The 7,645-nt window shown below is 32.1% G+C and overlaps 1 pseudogene; it reads left to right on the forward strand.

Moving 5' to 3' along the window:
- The first annotated feature begins 5,286 nt into the window (after window positions 1-5,286).
- Window positions 5,287-5,405, forward strand: LOC112477060 (annotated as a pseudogene).
- The last annotated feature ends 2,240 nt before the right edge of the window (window positions 5,406-7,645 follow it).

Genomic DNA, 7,645 nt, shown 5'->3' on the forward strand with positions numbered 1-7,645 from the left:
ACATATTTTTAAATTAAATCCAGTCTATTAGTCACAAAGCTTCTTATTTTTCCCCCTCAAGGATCAAGGGCTGACAGAAAAAGATCAAACCATATAGAAATGAAGATATGAAGCAAGTTCTGACTGAGAAACAATCTTAGATACTGAGCTGAGCAAAGAAAAACTATCACTAGGCATAGTATATATAATTTTTCCACGTCAATATGAATTATAACCTGAGTTGAGGTATTGTAGATATAACAGTCTATGAGCTCAAAATGGTGAGTGAAATGTAAAAAGGATGAATAGACAGATCTTTAAGAGTGTGAAAATCCAAACCATTATCTCACAGTTCTAAAATTCTCTTTTTCATGACTTGGGTTGGCAACAAAATCTAGCCAACATGAATTAGTTGATCAGATTAGCATTTTTTTTTCCACTTAAAAACTAATAACAAGGCACAGGCATATATTGATGTGGATTGAGGATAGAGATTTAAAAAATAAAGTTAGACACATAAATGAATGCAAAAAAGCAGTCCCAAAGTGTTCTCATTGAGAAGCAGGCTGAGGATTTGGGATAATGTGAGGACAGAGAGTTCAGGGAAAGATGACTTCATGAAAAAAGTTCCTTGAAGTCACTGTCACAAGAATCATGTAAAATTATGATTATAACTACATGGATTCTCTCACTAATTTCATTTTGTAAAAACAAATGCTTTTCATCCATGGCACATTTTTAAGAAGACAAACTCTGATTGCTGCCAAAGGGAAGTAGAATAAGATTCACCAAAAGCATTTTCTTAGCAAACAGCATGCCTATTGTATGCGGATTCTCTAATTGGCTGTGAACTGAATTTTACCTTTGGCATTAAATAGAAGTGTTTATTTTCTCTATCCCCACTGCTTTAATGTTTACATGAGACAAATACCGAGGTGACCTCTATTATGCAACCAGTGAAAAAGCAACATAGATTGGTCCAAAGAGAAACCAGTCTGACTGGTGGGGGCTACATGTTTCAGATGCTCATCAGAGTTATCTGAATCTATGGATCCAAAGATAGATGGGTGAGAAAATATGAGCAGAAGCTTCCTGGGGAGGCTGGTATAATTCTGTTGCCTTGGCATCTTCAAAGCTGTCCTTCGATCTTGAGGATTGCTGATGTAGGTTGTTTTGGCTTCTGTCACCAGGAATAGGAAAAGACCACATGGAAGGCTGTATTTATGTATACATCCTGTCTAAACAGAATTTTCCATGATAGAGAATCTTGGAAGAAAACCTGCTTTGGGAAATATGAAGGCTAATTACTGAAAGTAAAAGGGTTCATGTTCTTCTGGAGAACAGAGATATCAACAGTGATATAAATCAACACCACCATCACTCCATTCCACCCCCCATAAATCTATCAACTTATATAGTTAAAGCAAATAGGAAGCTTACTGTGAATCAAAGAATCATGAGACAGATTACTTGAAAAATGGCAGTCGAGCGTACATATTTAATTCCTCCCCAATCCAGATTCTTACTGAAATGATGAAAAGAATAGTATGCTGCCATGAAAAGTATTTTTAAATTTACATATGTAGTGACATGGGAAAATATACAAAGATAGATTAATATCTTAGTTTTTTTAAAAAAAATAAATATGTGTAAGTATAATAAATATGTAAGTTAAAAATTTGAAGATGTATACAAGTTAATGAACTGTTAATAAATATATAAGTATATGTATGGAAGGCAAACTAGAGCAGTTACCACAGGATTTGAGACTTACATTAAGAATTTCTTCTATGTTTTCAGTTTCACAAGTAATATAGGGAGAAGTTTTAATAAAATTTAAGTACTGTAAGGACATTAAAAAAAAAACATGTTAAGTCTTTCTTTATAAGCTACCCTTCCATTCTCACCTTCACTTTCTAGGCTATACTTCTTGGAAATGTTTGGATTGTTTGCAACAATGATTTTACTCTTGTAACCAGAAAAATAAATATTAAAAATAGTTTTAACAAGAAAATAAATATAATTATTAGATGAAATTTCTATCAGAATTATGAGCTATGGAAGAGATCTATTCATTTGCAGAAACTCAAAGGAATTTTGTCTAAATATATATTACTAGTAAGACCAAACCAAAAAACGATCTGTCTCACTGGCAATTCAACATGCATGAAGTAAAGGTTCTCCTGGAAAGTAAGGGGGAAAAATCTGGACAAGTAATTCATAATGCTTCCTAAGGCAGTGGCTAGTGTGGGGCCTGTGTGACAGGCAGGAAGTGAGTGGAAAACGGTTGTCTAGGATATAAACCTCCACTGAAATCCATATGTCCTGCTGACTGAATTTCTTTCTGCTTTTTAGTTCAGACAGCCCAACTGAACAAAATGTCCATTAGAGAGAAGGAGCCGCCTTGATGATAGTGAGGTGAAAAGACTTTTTGATGTGTTTGTTGATCGTTTGTATTTCTTCTGTGAGTTGTCTGGAAAGAATTATATCTCTTTTTGCAATTAGTTTAGACACTAGCATTGTCTCTATTTGAGCCAGCTACTTTTCACTCCTCAAAAGCTGCCAGGTCTTTGAGCTAGTCAAAGAACACTTTAAGAAACCTAAATGCTTCACTCTCTTCTCATCCATGCCTAAAAAACTCAAAAGGGTCTTATGTAATTCATGACACAACCTATTTCAACTTCGAATATAGGAAAAGCATAGATTTCTCTCTCCAAACCTGAGAAAAAGCAGAGAGAGAAAAATCATTAGACACAGGAAGCAATTGAAATGGGGACATAGCTGAGAGATCTTATCAAATACCCTTTGAGAGAATCTCTAATTTATCTCTAATTTACCAAAGGGATGTTACATCTCTAAAACTAAAACAAGTTGTCTTGATGTGAGAGTGACCTCACATGGTGCTCATCAAATATTTCATGTTTCCCAAGTTGAGGCTAATAACTGGTAATGAGCAGAAGGTATGTATTTAAGTCATAAAGAGCCAGAAGAAGTTCTCTGTATTTTCACTTTACCCTCTACAGCCAATATTGAGATGGTAGAGCCACAAAACAGAAGCAATATGGAATATCTAAATATTTGTGGTAAAAAGAACCACTGTGGAGAAATTGCTGAAGATATCAGGCTTTACTGGAGCAATAAGTAAAATTTAAGGCATTAAAATTTTGAAATTTTTATTCTTGAAGCATAGCTTAGTTATGACTCTATAACAGATTCCAGATATTATTTATATATTTGATCATGTATATAATTATCAAAAGAAAGAACACAATAGAAGGTTTTAAAGAAATAAAATGATTTAAAGAAAGTTTATCTGAGGTCAGAGAGTTCACTAATTCCCAGGAAGGGGTAACAGATCAAAATTCAGTCATATTCATATTTAATTTTTTTAGAATTTTGAAAATAAATAAAACAATGACAATGAAAGCCAAACAAAAATTACCTAGAAGAAATATTAGTATAGCAAAAAAAGCTCTCTTCTACAATACTAAAAATCAACAGATAAAATGTGATATATAAAAAATGATGACCAAGAAAATCAGTGAAATAATAAAATCAAATAATAATGTGATTATAAAATTGCATAAGTCTTGGAATTATGTGATATTGATTACAATGTGTGAAACATATTTTGATCTGAAAATTTCAGAATTATTCACTGACATGAGGAAATGTTGGGAATAATAGGTGAGGGATAATAAGCAAAGTACTCTACATCTCAACTTTTACAAGGAGACGTAAATAGTTACTGGAATTGTCATTATATTGCAATATAGAGAGAAATAGATGTTGCTACCAGTGCCAATAGAATAAAGACATGATGTAAACTTTTAAGATCTCTAAAGAAGAAAGACCAAAAAAAACTTGGTTTATACAACAAAGGCAGAAAAAAGTGTTTACAAGCTAAATAAATAAATCCAAATCCAAATCTAAAACAAGATGAAATAAGACTTTTAAAATCTGTTATAGCAAATGAGAATGAGTTAAGCTCTTTTTCTAAAGTCAACTTTATTGAGATATAATTTACATGCCATAAAACATACGTCAAGATTTTTTTTTTAATTTATAGAATTGTGCAAATTTTAGAACATTTCTATTACCCTCACATGACACCTGTTGGCCATTTCTAGCCAGTCTCAATTCCCATTCCAGCCCAGGCAACTGAGAACTACTTTCTGTCTTTTTATCCTGCCTTTTCTGAATATTTTGGTTAAACCGTTGCTTGAAAAAAAGAAAATCTCGTGTTGTTTTTAGAAAGAACATGTTATATTTAACAGCTAAAACAAAATGGGTGTCATGAAAATAAAGGTACTGTGATGACAGGAATATAAACTAAAAAAAAAAAAATCAATTGAGTTATGAAGGTACTTCAAATGCAGATTACTAAGTGAAAAAAAACAATCTGAAAAGACTGTGTGTGATTTTAACTATATGACTTTCTGGAAAAGGTACAACTATGGAGACAGTACAAAGATTAGTGGTTGCCAGGAATTGAGGGTAATAAGAGAGGGAGGGATAAACAGGTGGAACACAAAGAATATGGGGGGTAGTGAAAAAACTCTGTATGATGATATAATGACGGATATATGTCATTGTACATGGTCCAAACCCATAGAATATACAACACCAAGAGTGAACCCTAATGTAAACTATGGACATTGAGTGATTATAATGTGTCAATGGACATTTATCAATTTTAGTAAATGTACCACTCTGGCAGGGGATATTGGTAAAGAGGGAGGCTATACATGTGTGGAGGCAGCAGGTATATGGAAAATCTCTGTACCTTCTCCTCAATTTTACTGTGAACCTAAACATGATCCAGCTCTCATTTGAAGCAAATACCTTCGGAGGTCTTCTGGAAATTTTTGTACACAGATAAAAAGACATAGGAAGATATAAAGACTTTACATCTCCCTTCCGTCTTTCACATGTCATGTCTGCATGTGATCCTTGGAACTGTGAACAACCATATTAATGAGGGATACTATCACAGTGCAGAAAGGAGAATGGAAAAACAGAAGTTGAATCTATGATTTACTGTTTAATCATTGAATTAAACAAATCTAGAGCCCAAATCCTCATTCAAAAAGAAATTTTTCATATTGTTTTATCCATTTAAATCAAGATTTTTTTTGTTACTGCAATCAAAATCTTCTCAACACTGGACTTAGTACACAAAGACTTTAAACCAACTATGTTAAATATGCTTCAATAGCTGAGCTAGAGAAAACCAGAAAAGGATGTATGAAAAAATAGAGAGTATCGGTAAAAATGTAAACATAAAAGCGATAAGGATAATAAAGAGTCTACAGCCATGCTACCCTGAATAAGCCCAAACCCATCTGATCTTGGAAACTAAGCAGGGTCGGGTCTGGTTAGTACTTGGATGGAAGACCACCTAGGAAGACCAGGTGCTGTAGGCGTAAAAAATAAAAAATAAGGGATTGTAAACAGACAAGGTCCTTTCAATCTGTGAGGTTAACCAAGGGTTGCCTCGCCTAAAAAAACTAAAATAAATAAATAAATAATAAATTTTAAAAAGATGATAAAGAGAAATTATAAAAAATAAACCTGGAACTAAAAAGTAAAATAACTGAAAATTAAAAAATATTTAATCGAGGGGTTCTATACCAGATATGAGAAGACAAAAGAAAGAATCAGAAAACCCAAAGATAGGACAATTGAATTTATTCACGCTGAGGAGCAGAAAGAATAAAGAACAAAGAAAAATGAGCAGAGCTTAAGGAACCTATAAGACATCATCAAGCATACTAATATATACATTATGGGAGTCTCAAGGGGAGAAGAGTATGAAAAAGAGGATGAAATAAATATTTGAAAAAATAATTACTCAGACTTTCCAAATTTAATGAAATATATGAATCTACATATCCAAGAAGTATAACAAATTTTAATTAGGGTAAAGTCAGTGAAATCTATACTAAGAAACATTGTAATCAAAGTGTTAAAAGCCAAAGACAACAAAAGAATCTTGAAACCAGCAAGAGAGAAGTGATTCATAATATATAAAGTATCCTCGGTAGGATCAACAGCCAATTTCATGTAAGAAACTACAATCAGAAGGCAGTGGGTTGGCATATTGAAAATGGTGAAAGAAAGTCAACAAAGAATTCTATATCAAGCAGAACTATCTTTTTAAAACAAAGGGGAAATTCAGACATTTCCAGAAAAATAAAAGCTGAGGGACTTTGTAACCTGTAGGCCTGCCTTATAAGAAATGCTAAAGAGATTTCTTCATGCTGAAATAAAAGGCCATTAGACAGTAATTTGAATTCGTATGAAGAAATAAAGAACTTTAGTAAAGGTAACTACATATATACATATAAAAGTAGTAGTATTAAACTTTTAGTTTTATAATTAAAAGGATTACATATTATGATCAAGAAGGATTTACACCAGGAATAGAAGGGCAGTTCAGAAAAGGAAAATTAATCAATAGAATACATCATATTAACAGAACAAAAGAAAACTGTTTTAAAATGATTGATTGCCCTATTGACATAGAGAGATCATTTAACAAAATCTAATATATTTAATAATAAGAACACTCAGAACTAGGAATAAAAGGGAACTTCCTCAACATGATTAAAGTTATTTATTAAATAAACTTCACATATCCAATGATGAATGACTGATAGCTTTCCCCTAAGATCAGAAACAAAATAGTTAAGTCAGAAAGAATTCCTACATTCTCACTTTCACCACTACTGTTCAACATTGTACTGGAAGTTCTAGCCAGGGCAATAAGGCAAGAGAAAGAAAAATGGCATCCAAATTAGAAGATCATATACAGAGAAACTCTAAAAGAACACACACACACACACACACACACACACACACACACACACAAACCCAACTAACAAAACAACAACAACAACAAAAACTACAAGACCTAGTAAACAAATGCAGCAAAGTTTCAGGGTATAAGATCAACACATAAAAATAAATTTTGTTTTAATACCTCAAAATGAACTATATGAAAGAAAATATTGTTCAACAAATACAAAACAATTCTATTATAATAACATAAAAGAATAAATTTTCTATGAATAAATTCAACCAAAGAGGTTAAAGACTTGTACAGTGAAGACTGCAAATGTTGCTAAAAAAGAATTAAAGCTCTATATATATAAAAATGCATCATGTTCAAGGATTAGAACATTTGATATTGTTAGCATGGCAATATTACCCAAAATAATCTACAGTTTAATGCAATCTGTATCAAAATTTCAATGATGTTTTTTTTGCATAAATGGAAAAGCCAATCCTCAAATTCACATGTAATTACCAAGGGCTCTAAACAGCCAAAACATTCTTGAAATAAAGAGAACAACTCACATATTCTGATTCAAAACTTAATATAATGCCACAGCAATCAAAACAGTGTGGTACTGGCATAAGGATAAACATATAGACCAATGGAAAAGAATTGAATCCAGAAATAACTTCATAAATCCATGGTCAATTGATTTTCTACAAAGGTACCAAGACTGAGAAACAAAATAAAAAAATAGATAAATTAGATATTATCAAAGATAAAAACTTCTGTGCATTGAAAGACTTTATCAAGAAAATGGAAAGAAAACCTACAGAATGAGAGAAATATTTACAAATCAGATGTTTGATAAGAGTCTAGCATCAA

This window comes from Pteropus alecto, unplaced genomic scaffold, assembly GCF_000325575.1.
Source record: "Pteropus alecto unplaced genomic scaffold, ASM32557v1 scaffold52, whole genome shotgun sequence".
NCBI lineage: Eukaryota > Metazoa > Chordata > Mammalia > Chiroptera > Pteropodidae > Pteropus > Pteropus alecto.